The following is a 15,351-nucleotide window of genomic DNA, read 5'->3' as shown; positions in this document are numbered from 1 at the left end:
ATGTAGGTGGCAGTAGGTACTGGGAGATGAAGTTTGCACAGGATAGACTAGGATGGAGAGCTGCATCAAACCAATCTCTGGACTGAAGACCACAACAGCCGGCCGGTTTGGCCGAGCGGTTCTAGGCGCTATGGTCTGGAACAGCGCGACCGCTACGGTCGCCGGTTCGAATCCAGTCTCGGGCATGGATGTGTGTGATGTGCTTAGGTTAGTTAGGTTTAATTAGTTCTAAGTTCTAGGGGACTGATGACCTTAGAAGTTAAGTCCCATAGTGCTCAGAGCCAGTTGAACCATTTGAAGACCACAACAACAACAACAACAACATTATACGAAAGTCACGTTCTGAAGTTTTGCTCACCCGTGTATTTGAAATGTAAATTAACTGTTAGGTCTACATGTAATTTTCATAATATGTGCTACGTTTTGATTCTGTCGCTATTATTTATTATTATTCTTTCGCTTTTGGAACTAGACAGGACGGTGTTTAAGCTGAAGCATCTCCGTGTCTTCTCAGTCAACGCTGAAGCTATGGCGTGTACCCAAGTGGCTGGTCACGGGGCTCCGTTGGTGATGAAACAGTTTGCGCTCGTAGCGCCGGCACACGGCCAGTCGAGTCATAAGGGGAAGAGCGAACGGCGTGGCGGCGGTGTTGGTCCGGTGCTGCGGGCAGCCGGCCGCTCGGCCCGCGCCGCTGAAGACGCGCTTTACGTCGTCGCTTCCGACCCCATCCGCTGGAGGACCTTTTTTACGACCGGCCCACGTGCGGCTGGCCGTAATTCCATTCTCTGTGGTCGCGGGCCGCCGGGCCACTGCCCGGAAGCGCTCGGAATATCAGCTTCTACAGCCGTCTACTGCCGTGCCAGACCGCACGGCACCTTTACTAAGCTGCAACGAAAACAAATGTTCGTTCAGAGTTGACACACTCAATTGGACGACTGTAGTGCACTGCGTACGGTACACCAGAAGTGTGTTTCGATTGAGAGATTCCTAGCAAAGAGAATATATCATGCCATTCTTAGAGGAGACAAATCATCACAGGGAAAAGTAACTTCGGATTGTTCCGCCTCCTGGAACTTACTTTTGTAAATACGATACAGCCGTGCGGGATCAGCCGAGCGGTCTATGGCGCTGCAGTCATGGACTGTGCGGCTGGTCCCGGCGGAGGTTCGAGTCCTCCCTCGAGCATGGGTGCGTGTGTTTGTGCTTAGGATACTTTAGGTTAAGTAGTGTGTAAGCTTAGGGGCTGATGACCTTAGCACTTAAGTCCCATAAGATTTCACACACATTTGAAAGACGATAAATGTACGTCAATAACAGTCAGGTATAATTCGCAATGTAGATTGAACCAAAGACGTAATGTTGATTAGCGAGTGTGTGTGATTTCTCAGAAAAAGACACAGAAATTACAAAAACTAGATGGAAAATTTTTCATTTGTCAAAATGTTTCATCTCTTCAGCTAGTACCGGTGAACTGAACTGACGCACAGACATGTTGCTCTATTTGTTCCTCTCAAGGTCTGTAACAATTAACAATGCTTGGTTTATGTTTGAAGTTATGTATGTTGCTGTAAAAATTAAAATAATAGTCTTTTGTTTTTGTAAAAGTAGCGTCATTTCTTGTGTAGTACAATATTAAGATTAGAGGGCAATTACCATTGTTCGCCGCCTTTAATTTTCTTAAAGATCGCCCACAGAGCCAAATTTTGGTAAAGCAAAGTTTTAATATCTGAACATCTAATGAAATATTGAATAATAGTATGTAAGAATTTTGCTTCAACTTTTGCTGATACCGGGCTGCGTTCACAGAATATGCTACTTAATAGCAACTAGAATGGGGGAACCTTATATTACGTTAAATAAATGATATTAAAGGTGCTTAACCAAATGAAATGTGCATTGTCTATATACACATCCAAGCAGATACCTGAGAAAAATATTAGAGTTCATGTTTCAAAGAATTTGCAGCACCCGGTGTGAAAAAAAAAAAGGATTGCGTCCTATGGTCTGTAAGGGCATTTAATTGCAATATTGAAACTAATTCTGCTCACAGTTTATTTAAAAGTGAAGTTGTAGGGAAGCAACCTACTCACGCCATATAGAATTCATATGCTTTCCATTGTGTGCCACCCTAGTCCGACCTAATTATCTATGACGTCACGAATGTTGCGCAATACCTTAAAAGTAAAGTAAATGATCTGAAAAGTTAATAGCATGTCAGGAGGGTTGCTAAGATAATAATGTGTTAAGTTTTTACATAAAAATCATCGGCGCAACAGAAAGGAGCTAGAAACTTCAAAATTTATATTCGGATTCCTTTTTGATTGTAATTTAATGGAAACAGCATGCTGGATCTCACAAAGCAATATTTTGGTTGAAATTCATGACTTTCTGGTTTTGTGTCCTAAAAGTACAGAAGCAAGACAGATTAAGTATGTGATTAGATAAAGCTCGGATCTTTAGATTCAGTAGAACGTAGATTCGCTACAATAACCAAGATGTGAGAAATATCCAAAAAGTAGCTATAAAACTATAGCTGTAGCGTCTATCCAAAGGGCAAGTTCAGAGCTCATCTATTGCGTGCAGTGCAACCAAAGTAATTCTCTCGCTAAAAGTATTTAACCTAGCCACATCAGAAGTTTATTACAAATACTTCCTGTGTGCTGATTGCACTATTAAATTGAGAGCTTCATTGGCCTTCAGCAAATGAAGCAATTAATTATTTAGTAACTTGCAGCGGCGTTGTGCTAGCCCCAGAGGCTGGTCAGGAAGGCAAATTTTGTCGGCTGCGCCTTCGGCGGGGCACCGCGGCCATATAAATAAGAGCGCTGCGAGCTAGAGTCAGTATCCTCCAGTCCAAACGCAACACGGCCCCTGGTCACGACTGTGTCACCTACCGTCACCTTCGAGAAAGCCCCTATAACTTCCTGACTGTCCTCGCCCATCTCTATAACGTCATCCTCTCTACTGGCTTCTACCCTGACCTCTGGAAGACCTCCCACGTCCTCTTATTCCTCAAACCCAACAAACCCCCTTCTGCCGCCTCTTCCTATCGTCCCATCTGCCTCACCTCCGTCTTCAGTAAGGTCTTTGAATCCATCCTCTCCCACCTTATCCATCAGCACCTTGCTCAACACCACCTCCTCCCCCTTACCCAGTGTGGCTTCCGACCCTCCTTCTCTGCTGAAGACCAACTCCTCAATCTTGTTCACCTTCTGTCCCTCCAGCTCAACTCCTGTCGCTCCGCCATTTTTGTTTCCCTTGACCTCCAAAATGCCTGTGACCGTGTATGGCATCCCGGTCTCCTCTTTAAACTCCAAACCTACGCCCTACCTATCAATTTTGTCCATCTAGTCACTTCCTTCCTCTCGCACTGTCCTTCCTATGTCACCCTCCACAACACCAACTCTCGTATCTTTTATCCCACGGCTGGCGTCCCCCAGGGTTCTGTCCTCTCCCCTCTCCTTTATCTTTTGTATACAGCTGATATGCCCAAGCCACCCCCACCAGTCCACCTTCTCCAGTATGCTGATGACACCGCCTTCCTGGCTCTCTATCCTACCCTTCAACGGTCTCAGCGTACCCTCCAAACCCACCTTAACCAGTTCACCACTTGGTGTAACCAGTGGTTCCTCCGTCTCAACCCCTCCAAAACCCAGGCAATCATCATAGGCCGCACCACTCGCTCCTTTCACCTCCATGATTTCTACCTCACCCTTCATGGTCGTCCTATCCAGCTCACCCCCACCCTGAAATATCTTGGCCTCACCCTCAACCGACACCTCACCTGGACCCCTCATCTCCAGACCATCCAGCAGAAAGCCCATTCCCGACTCCGCCTTCTGAAACTCCTGTCTGGCCGGACATGGGGATTGCATCCTTCTACCATCCTCCACACCTACAAATCCCTCATCCGTCCTATCCTCTGTTACGCCAGCGTTGCCTGGATCTCCGCCCCCACCCTCTTTTACAAGGCCCTCCAAATCCTTGAACGCCATGCGCTCCGCCTTGCCTTCCGTATCTGCCTTCCTTCCCCTACACGGCTCTTGTATGAACTGATCCCCTTCCCCCACCTCCTCCTGTTCCTCCAACATCTCCACATCCTTTACATTGTTCGCAGGCTTGATCCCCCCACCCTCTGTTGTCCTCCTTCCTCTCCACCCCCCGCCCGTTGCCGCACCTCTATCGCTGTATCCCTCCCTCTCTCCACCTCCACACCCTCCATCTCCTTCATCAGGGCAATTTCCAACGCCTCCCCCTCCCGGATGACGAACTTCGCCATGACATCTACCCTTCCTTCCAACTATAACCTGGCCTTGTTCCCCCCCCTTCCCAGGGCCCCCTTTTATCCTCTTCCCTCCTTCTCCCAGAGTGGATTTTCCTCCATCCCCCCCCTCCCCTGAGACCCTGCACCCCATACTTGCCTCTTTCCTTCCCACATCCCTCCCTACCTGGCCTTCTTCAGTGCGCTCCCTGCTCATCTCCTCCATCCCTTCCCCTCCCTCCCTTCTTCAGGTCCCCCTCATCTCCTAGCGCCTGGCAGGTCCTCTGTATTGATCGTCATCAGTGTGCCACATCAGTGTTGTCTAGTGCTGTATCTCCTGTGCGTCGAGAGGTGTGATTTTAATTGTGTACTGCCTTGAGTTTCGCCGTCAGTGTTATGTTATGTGCTATGCCATCCGTCGATACCTTTATACTGTGCCTTGTGTTCTTTTAATCGTCGCAGTGTGTGGCTTTTTGTGTGTGCTACTTTTAAACAGTTTTTTATCTCCATTTTAGTCACCCCATGTTTTTGTCTATTGCCTTCCATGTTGTTCCCCCTTTTTTATATCTATGTTCACCTTATTCTCTCCTTTGCTGTTTTTAAATGTCTTCTATTGTTTTGTTCTATGTCTTTCGGCTGAAGAGCAGCGCATATGCTGCTGCCAGCCCGCCCCGATGGGGAATTGAAATACAATAAAGAAAAAAATAAAAGCTAGAGTCAGGCCCCAGTTCTCTTCTAGATTCGTATCAGCGCGCACTCCGTGTCGGAAGCCCCGTCGCGTCTGTGCAGTTGCAAGGAACAGCCTTGGATGCCGCATTATGTGACTTGGTATGCACGTAACAATGAATTCGCATTGAGTTAAATTGTTAATTGCTGAACGACCTCAGTGATTTATTCTCAGTTTGTGTATGTCGTATTTTCACGGGCCGCCGCAGGACAGACCATCTACCATTACTAGCGTGGCATTTGATGAGTATTAACATCAAATTTTGGCAAGCATTCACTTTGAAAATTTAGATCTATAATGGTTATTGAATAGTTTCGTTATCTAGGGATAATATGATCTCCACAATAGACTGTGAACAGCTATTATAGTAGAATAGCTGATTGTAGCATTGCTTGGGTAAACATTGGTCTGAAAAGCACCGGTTTGCTATTGTTCTACAATATTACCTTTATTGCTAACCGGTTTTCGGCTTACAAGGCCATCTTCAGACATTTAATGCCTGAAATGGCCTTGTAAGCCGAAAACCGGTTAGCAATAAAAGTAATATTGTAGAACAAAAGCAAACTGGTGCTTTTCATTTATTATTATAATGTTGTTCTACCAAGAACCGACGGAGGATTCTGTTAATATGATTTGTCTCAAACTTTATCCTGTATCGTTTTCAGAATTGTAAGTAGGCTGTTTAGGTTTTTTTATTGGTAACGCCACCTCTGTATAAAAATCACTGGCTGTGCTGTGTGCAGTCTGTGGCTAGTTTGCATTGTTGTCTGCCATTGTAGTGTTGGGCAGCTGGGCTGTTAACAGCGCGTAGCGTTCCGCAGTTGGAGGTGAGCCGCCAGCAGTGGTGGATGTGGGGAGAGAGATGGCGGAGTTTTGTAATTTGTCATGAACTGCTATATATATTATGACTATTAAGGTAAATACATTGTTTGTTCTCTATTAAAATCTTTCATTTGCTAACTATGCCTATAAGTAGTTAGTGCCTTCAGTAGTTTGAATCTTTTATTTAGCTGGCAGTAGTGGCGCTCGCTGTATTGCAGTAGTTCGAGTAATGAAGATTTTTGTGAGGTACGTGATTTCTGAAAGGTATAGTTTAATGTTGCTCAGGGCCATTCTTTTGCAGGGATCTTTGATAGTCAGATTGCGTTGCGCTAAAAATATTGTGTGTCAGTTAAAGCACAGTCATGTATAATTGTTCTAAGGCGACGTTTCATAGTGAAAATTGTTACAGAACTGCATTTTCTATGAATCCCATACATCATCCTAAATCCTCAGTGTAATGAGCTTCAATCAATAACTTTATTTCTCCATCAGAATGGGCACAGTAACTTGCCGAGAGGTTCTAGGCGCTTCAGTCTGGAACCGCGTGACCACTACAGCCACAGGCTCGAATCCTGCCTCTGGCATGGATGTGTGTGTGAAGTCCTTAGGTTTAAGTAGTTTTAAGTTCTAGGGGACTGAAGACCTCAGAAGTTAAGTCCCATAGTGCTCATAGCCATTTGAACCATTTGAACCCAAAGAAAACAGCTGTCGACAGATGTGAAAATTACCGAACTATCAGTTTAATAAGTCACAGCTGCAAAATACTAACCCCAATTGTTTACTGACGAATGGAAAGACTGGTAGAAGCCGTCCTCAGGGAGGATCTGTTCGGATTCCGTAGAAATGTTGGAACACATGGGGCAGTATTGATCCTACGACTTATCTTAGGAAATAGATGAAGGAAAGGCAAACCTTCGTTTCTTGCATTTGTAGAGAAAGCTTTTGATAATATTACTGGAATACTCTCTTTCTAATTCTGAAGGTGTCAGGGGTCAAATACAGGAAGAGAAAGGCTATTTACATTTTGTACAGCAACCAGATGGCAGTTATAAGAGTCGAGGAACATGAAAGGGAAGCAGTGACTGAGAAGGCAGTGAGACAGGGTTGTAGCCTGTCCCCGATGTAATTCAATCTGTATATTGAGCAGTAATGGAAACAAAAGAAAAATTTGGAGTAGGACTTGCAATCCAAGGGGAAGAAATAAAACCTTTGAGGTTTGCCGATGACATTGTAATTCTGTCAGTGACAGTAAAGGACCTGGAAGAGCAGTTGAACGGATTGGACAGTGTCTTGAAAGGAAGATATGAGATGAACATCAAGAAAAAGCAAAACGAGGATAATGTAATGTAATCGAATTAAATCAGACGGTGGTGAGGGAATTAGATTAGGGAATGAGACACTTAAAGTAGTCGTTAAGTTTTGTTATTTGGGGTGCAGAACTGATGATGGTAGAAGTTGAGAGGATATAAAATCGACAACGGCAATGACAAGGATAGCGTTTCTGAAGAAGAGAAATCCGTTAACATCGAGAATAGATTTAAGTCTCTGGAAGTCTTTTCTGAAAGTATTTGTATGGAGTGTAGCCATGTATGCAAGTGAAACATGGACGATAAATAGTTCAGAGAAGAAGTGAATAGAATCTTTCGAAATGTGGTGCTACAGAAAAATGCTGAAGATTAAATGGGTGGATCACGTAACTAATGAGGAAGCACTAAATAGACTTGGGGAGAAGAGGAATTTGTGGCACAACTTGACTAGAAGAAGGGATCGGTTAGTAGGACATGTTCTCAGGCATCAAAAGATCACCAATTTAGTATCGGAGGGCAGCGTGGAGAGTAAAAACCAAAGAGGGAGACCAAGAGATGAATACACTAAGCAGATTCAGCAAAATGTACGTTCCAGTAAGTAACTGGAGATGAAGAAGCTTGCGCAGGATAGAGTAGCATGGAAGTTTGCATCAAAGCAGTCTCTGGACTGAAGACCACAACAACAACAGCTGACGGCTGAAGCATAGGTCTATACGTCGAATTTTCAATCAGCGATGGAGTAAACAGAAACTGTGCACGATGCCCACTTGCTATGACGAGTCTTACAAATATTATTAGAGAGAAACAGGACGTAGTTGTAAACGGTTCATCCATGTTGTGACATGGCATTTAGGTAGAGGATCGGGTCGGCAGCTTTCGTGTAGTTGTATGTATCAAATGGCTCTACTTCTTTTACTTTTAATTTTTTCAATAACTCAAGTCTTGAACAACACATCACAATTATCGTGTCGTTGACACACAGGAACCTACCCAACAGCATGTGGAATGGTTGCTATTCTGTAGAATATTATATGTGGTTCACTATTTCTGTCATTTGACAAATTTATTTTCGTCTTTTACCTATTGCCATAGCCATCATCTGCACTGAGAGAGAGAGAAATCATGCACAGAGCTCGAAAGCAACTCTAAATCATGTAAACCGTGACTTGAATATTATCTTACTTCAACTATTTGTCTATAGTATCTTCTCACGTCGAGACTGGAAAGCAACGAGCATGGGAAACCGCTTACAGACAGTCCTCAGGATGGCAGAGACCAGTGGTCTAGCTCACCGACCTGTCCCACAAGCTAACGTGCTCCGGATAAAGTTATACGTGCAGGTCAGCATGGGGAAATACTAGGTAGTTAAACAGACAACTTAAAAAGTATGTAGCTGTTCTCAGTGGGTAAGTTCGTTTCAACCTCACAGTGCTTTTACGTCTTGGATGTGGTGTGTTACTGCCTTCCTTGTACCTATGAAGTGACTCATTTGTGCGGTGGAAAGGGGTGGAGGGAGTGGGGTGGGGGAGCCTACGAAGACAAAGAGTCATATACGTTCACCGCCTAAGCCGAGAGTCTTTTCGTTCTCCACTCACAATGGTCCCTTTCCACGCGGTGCATAATAATGGTATCGTAAGTGAATGTGCTCAGTGTACGCGACTGTGTAGCGCGGCGTTATTTTTGTGTTGTGTGGTGATGGAAGAAGAGAAGCGGAATCCTGGTGTCTGTACAAAGACCACCCTTACTCTGAAATAGTAACGTAGAGCTTAACATCCCCACTCGACAGCTGAATGACCACGAATCTTGTTACGGATCATCACCCATAGCCTACAAGCGCAACATATTATCGGGCCTGCGACAGCTGACTGACAGCCTGGGTGACGCCACGAAAGCCGCCAAGCGCCAGGGCGTGTCGTACATGGAATCTCACTGTGGCGTTGGAAATCCCATAGGTTACGGGCGAATCGTAATCCAATAAGCTATCGTTGTACACTCCATACTTTCAGTAATCGTTCAACGCTTGTGCGATGTATTAGACTCTGGAAATTAAATAAAGACAATGAGTTTATTAAAAAGGCGATTTGCGTTTTGGGAGGACTAATAGTGTTCAAAGAACTTTTGAAAATTCCAGGTGATCTATATAGCAGACATCTAAGAAATCCCTTAAAGAATATTCACATTTTCCGATATACAATTTTAAAATAAAGGACAACCGCCTAGTAAACAACAGGAGATGTAATTTACTTACTTTTTCAAATAAATGGAGAATCCTATGTAGTGATGTGTCTTCCTCTTACTAGTATCCCCACCTCACTGTTTATTATTCTGTTCGAAATGTTACAAAAGATATTTTATTAACAATGTATCACTCTCCGAAGTTGCATGATTCATAATCGAGTTGATGGTAACTTGCATTACCAGTAATATTGCTGGAGACTGAGTTCAAAAATGGTTCAAGTGGCTCTGAGCACTAAGGGACTTAAAATCTGTGGTCATCAGTCCCCTAGAACTTAGAACTACTTAAACCTAACTAGCCCAAGGACATTACACACATCCATGCCCTAGGCAGGATTCGAACCTGCGACCGTAGCGGTCACGCGGTTCCAGACTGAAGCACCTAGAACCGCACGGCCACACCGGCCGGCTACTGAGTTCAGTATTTGATCTCCCTGCTCCGTTTCTCTAGAGGATAGTTTGATCTACGTGAAATGCACAACACGTATATGAAGGGTTACCAGTCTGCGACAGTATTTCCTACTGTAGATCACTTCGTGAACTGTTAGAGCCGTCACACCGGTACGAAGGCGTAGCACCAGGACTGCGAAATCGCTAGAGGCAGGTGCAGGGCGCCTCTAACGTGGAAGCACCACTTCGTGCGACTCCGTATCGCAGATCGCCTCATCTGTGTAATGAAGTTTATCGCCGTTTCGATGTAATACTACGCAGTGGCGCAACAGGCGAGCCCATTTCGGTTCACTGCTCGTCGACGACATAAACAAACAACGGGATCTGTTTTTCAGTGTACCGGACACCTTCAGTAGACATCGTCACTGTGTAATTGTAAAGTGCGCAACAGTGAAGTTCTATACTGAGTTGGCAACTGGCTTTAAAGTTTTGCCATTCTTAAAGCGTGGCATTTTCTTTCATTCGTTACCTTCTGAGGACATTTCGGTCGGAATTATGTGGTTCACATTCATTGTGACTGGTGGGGTACTTTATGCAGTTGCCCAGAAAGGAGATACAGTCGGAGTGATAAGGCTATCGATGTAAAATTGCTAGTAAAGAAGTTACGTATACTGTACACTTTCAACAATACCTGACCAAAAGTATCCAGACAGCTAATAGAAACATTAATACGGGCTTTGTCCACCCTTCGCCTGTATAACGGCTTCAACTCTGTTGGGGACACATTCGATGGGGTGTCTGAATGTCTGTAAACGAATAGTGGCCCATTCTTGCTCAACAGCCGAAGCCAGCGAATGTAGCGACGTTGGACGCTGGGGTCTGGAGAGCTGTCGACTTTATAACTCATCCTATTGTAGACAAACCATTGCCTCACAAATGATGTTTTATAACATTGATATGCTGAACAAACAATCTTCGTCTCCGAACTGTGCCTCTTCTGTACACAGCACAGAGTGCTGTCAAAATTTATTCATATCCTTCCGCATTTAGCGTTTTCTTTGAAGAAATAAGGTACCAACCCTAACTACGAAAAACCGTCCCCATTCCTTAAGAGCAAGTCCTCGATACTTCACTGTTGACAATATACAGAGTGTTCCACAATTCTAGTCAGTAAACTTCTAGGACTTTTAGAGGGAAGTGATTACATAACATTTTGTGTTGGAACCTATATCCTGAAACGTACCATTTCCGTGCTACAACATTTGAAAACATGTTGGTAAAGCAACCACCTTTACGTATTGATTAGGCGTGACTCAGTACATCCTCAGTTTTACAGTTCCACTCATTAAGAGCCAAGGAAATAGCTTGTGTACTTGCTAAAGGGTTCTCTTCAACGTGGCGCTGTACATCCTCTTCCACTTCGGGTGTGAGGCGTGTCCTTGGAGCCCCACGGGAACGCCTGCTGACAGCGAACGTATTATCTCTCTAAGCCGTTGCGTAATTGTGGCGAAAAGAGTACGAGATGCAGTCGGACGTTGTGAAGAACGATCTTGATAAAGGCGACGCGCACCTCATCGGTTACCGTGAAGTTCGCAATGCAAAAGAATCAAGCCGGTGTTGCTATAATGCTTACATATACGCGAATGAGGCTCGAACCAGGTCAGGGAGCTATGACTGCGGTCAAATAACATCAGACGATCCGAAGTAACAACCCTTCCGCCCCCTCCCCCCACCATAGCTACCCTGTTGCATACCTACATAGCAGACATGTTTTCAAACGTCTGTAGCATGGAAATGGTACATTTGTGGACATGGGTTCCTTTTCAACAAATTATGTACTTACTCCCCTCTGCATGTCCTTTAAATTTCTAACGGGAATTTCCCAACTCAAATGGTTCAAATGGCTCTGAGCACTATGGGACTTAACATCTATGGTCATCAGTCCCCTAGAACTTGGAATTACTTAAACCTAACTAACCTAAGGACATCACACACATCCATGCCCGAGGCAGGATTCGAACCTGCGACCGTAGCAGTCGCGCGGCTCCGGACTGAGCGCCTAGAACCGCTAGACCACCGCAGCCGGCTTTCCGAACTCCACACCGCTGGTTTGATATTCCGTAGGCTCTTACTCTGTTTATAAGGCAACAGTGCGGAACTTTATCGAACGCCCTCCGGAAGTCAGGAAAGCTGCATCTACCTGGGAGCCTGTATGTAATATTTTCTGGGTCTCATGAACAAATAAAGCGAGTTGGGTCTCACACGATCGCTGTTTCCGGAATCCATGTTGATTCCTACAGAGTAGATTCTGGGTTTCCGGAAATGACGTGATACGCGAGCAAAAAATATGTTCTAAAATTCTACAGCAGATCGATGTCAGAGATATCGGAATATAGTTTTTCACGTCTGCTCGACGACCCTTCTTGAAAACTGGAATTACCTGTGCTCTTTTCCAATCATTTTGAACCTTCCGTTCCTCTAGAGACTTGCGGTACACGGCTGTTAGAAGGGGGGCAAGTTCTTTCGCGTAATCTGAGTAGAATCGAACTGGTATCCCGTCAGGTCCAGTGGACTTTCTATGTTGAGTGATTTCAGTTTCTTTTCTATTCGTGGACACTTATTTCGATGTCAGCCTTTTTTTCGTTAGTGCGAGGATTTAGAGAAGGAACTGCACTGCAGTGTTCCTCTGTGAAACAGCTTTCGAAAAAGCTGTTAAGTATTTCAGCTTTACGTGTGTCATCCTCTGTTTCAATGCCATTGTCATCCTAGAGTGTTTGGATATTTTGTTTCGATCCTCTTATTGATTTAACGTAAGACCAGAACTTTCTAGGATTTTCTGTCAAGTCGGTACATAGAACTTTACTTTCCAATTCACTGAACGCTTCACGCATAGCCATCCTCACGCTAACTTTGACATCATTTAGCTTCTGTTTGTCTGAGAGGTTTTGGCTGCATTTAAATTTGCAGTGAAGCTCTCTTTGATTTAGCAGTAGTTTCCCAGCTTTGTTGTGGAACCACGGTGGGTTTATCACGTCCCTCACAGTTTTACTCGGCACGTACCTGTCTAAAACGCATTTTACGATTGCCTGGAACTTTTTCCATAAACTCTCAGCATTGTCAGTGTCGGAACAAAAATTTTCGTTTTGATCTATTAGGTAGTCTGAAATCTGCCTCCTATTACTCTTACTAAACAGATAAACCTTCCTCCCTTTTTTAATATTCCTATTTACTTCCATATTCAGGGACGCTGCAACGCCCTTATGATCACTGATTCCCTGTTCTGCACTTACACAGTCGAAAAGTTCGGGTCTGTTTGTTATCAGTACGTCAAAGTTGTTATCTCCACGAGTCGGTTCTCTGTTTAATTACTCGAGGTGATTTTCGGATAGTGCACTCACTATAATGTCACTCGATGCTCTGTCCCTACCACCCGTCGCAAACATCTGAGTGCCCCAGTCTATATCTGGTAAATTGAAATCTCCCTCTAAGACTATAATATGCTGAGGAAATCTATGTGGAATGTATTCCAGATTTTCTCTCAGTTGTTCTGCCACTAATGCTGCTGAGTCGGGAGGTCGGTAAAAGGAGCCAATTATTAAGCTAGTTCGGTTGTTGAGTGTAACCTCCGCCCATAACAATTCACAGGAACTATCCACTTCTATTTCATTACAGGATAAACTACTACTAACAGCGACAAACACGCCACCACCGGTTGCATGCAATCTATCCTTTCTAAACACCGTCTGTGCCTTTGTAAAATTTCGGCAGAATTTTTGTCTAGCTTCAGCCAGCTTTCCGTACCTATAACGATTTCAGCTTCGGTGCTTTCTATCAGCGCTTGAAGTTCCGGTACTTTGCCAACGCAGCTTCGACAGTTTAAAATTACAATACCGATTGCTGCTTGGTCCCCGCATGTCCTGACTTTGCCCCGCATCCTTTGAGGCTATTGCTCTTTCTGTACTTGCCCGAGGCCATCTAACCCAAAGAACCACCCAGTCCACGCCACACAACCATTGCTACTCGTGTAGGCGCCTGCTGTGTGTAGTGGACTCCTGACCTATCCAGCGGAACCCGAAACCCCACCACCCTATGGCGCAAGTCGAGGAATCTGCAACCCACACAGTTGCAGAACCGTCTCAGCCTCTCATTCAGACTCTCCACTCGGCTCTGTACCAAAGGTCTGCAGTCAGTCCTGTCGACGATGCTGCAGATGGTGAGCTCTGCTTTCATTCCGCTAGCGAGACTGGCAGTCTTCACCAAATCAGATAGCCGCCGGAAGCCAGAGAGGGTTTCCTCCGATCCATAGCGACATACATCATTGGTGCCGGCATGGGCGCACCCTGTACCCCTCATGGCATCCGGAAGGACCCTTTCCACATCTGAAATGACTCCCCCCGGTATGCATACGGAGTGCACATTGGTTTTCTTCCCCTCTCTTGCTGCCATATCCCTAAGGGGCCCATTACGCGCCTGACATTGGAGCGCCCGGATCTGGAACAGAACAAGCAGCCATGTCTGGCCGAAGATCAATATCAGCCAGAGACAGAGCCTGAAACCGGTTCATCAGACAAACTGGAGAGGCCTTCCGGTCAGCCCTCCAGAATGTCTTTCGCGCCCTGCCACACCTCGAGACGACCTTACACTCTACCACGTGTGAGGGGTCGGCCTCAATGTGAGCAGTATCCCGAGCAGCCACAGCCATAGTCCGATCGGGGGATGCGTGGGACGAGATGTCCATCCCCAACAAATCCCCTTCCGGACCCCCACAGTGATGCCCATTGGCAGCAGCCTCAAGCTGTGTGACCGAAGCTAACACTGCCTGAAGCTGAGAGCGAAGGGATGCCAACTCAGCCCGCATCCGAACACAGCAGTCGCAGTCCCTATCCATGCTAATACTGTTGTGCAAAGAACGTCTGAATTAATCTACAGAGAGCACAAACAATTAGACTCAAAATTTAAACTGTTATTAAAGTACAAGACTATCTAGTAAATGCAGTAATGCTGCTACTTGCGCACTGCTGACACACTGCTCGGTGGCAGAAGGCTAACTGTACTGTCAGTAACGTACTAAGGCTCATCCTTGTTGACATTGAGATTTCTGGACACTGTTTGTTGCTGCATTGTTTGTAATGAGTCTTCATGTGCCTGGAAAAATACTTGTCAAGACAATATTCTGTTAACTATGATTAACTTGTTCACTAATCATACCTGCTCCATCTTTCCTACCTCGTCAGTTGCTGCACTGCTGTGTAGCCCAAATCACTTCGCCGTTGTGTATAATGCCATACACAACAATTGGTTTATTCTCCAACTAAAGTGTGTGGTGATTCAAGTACTGCAAGATGAAAGGCAAGAGACCATAGTTGAAACTCTGGTAAATTAACGTGTAATTATACTTCAGATTCTATTTATATTCCTTTAAGGAGTTTCTCGATTTTTAGTTAGTATCTTTAAAGCAAATAGCATGTTTAGTTAATAAATACTGGACGTTGTCCATGAAAACCGGCCGGAGTGGCCATGCGGTTCTAGGCGCTACAGTCTGGAACCGAGCGACCACTACGGTCGCAGGTTCGAATCCTGCCTCGGGTATGGATGTGTGTAATGTCCTT

Source organism: Schistocerca serialis, chromosome 4 (genome assembly GCF_023864345.2).
Source record: "Schistocerca serialis cubense isolate TAMUIC-IGC-003099 chromosome 4, iqSchSeri2.2, whole genome shotgun sequence".
Taxonomy (NCBI): Eukaryota; Metazoa; Arthropoda; class Insecta; order Orthoptera; family Acrididae; genus Schistocerca; species Schistocerca serialis.
The sequence above is the reverse complement of the archived record's forward strand: the minus strand, read 5'-3'. Positions refer to the sequence as shown.